The following is a 233-nucleotide window of genomic DNA, read 5'->3' as shown; positions in this document are numbered from 1 at the left end:
GAAGAGGCCAAGTCGGCCTGCGGCGTAGCTCAGGGCTACGTGAGCCCAAATTTCCTCCTGGTGACATTGCACTGTACTGCACTTCACCCAATAAAGCTCAAACGGCAATTCTGTAATAAAATCAACCAGGCTGTCGACACTCTTCCGGCGTGCTCTCGGCTCGGGCTCGGCCGGGACGGCGACGCCGGGGGACGCGGGCCGGCCGCGGGGCTCGCCCACGCTCGGGGCGCGAC

Source organism: Octodon degus, unplaced genomic scaffold, assembly GCF_000260255.1.
Source record: "Octodon degus isolate 3935 unplaced genomic scaffold, OctDeg1.0 scaffold00042, whole genome shotgun sequence".
Classification (NCBI taxonomy): Eukaryota; Metazoa; Chordata; class Mammalia; order Rodentia; family Octodontidae; genus Octodon; species Octodon degus.
The sequence above is the reverse complement of the archived record's forward strand: the minus strand, read 5'-3'. Positions refer to the sequence as shown.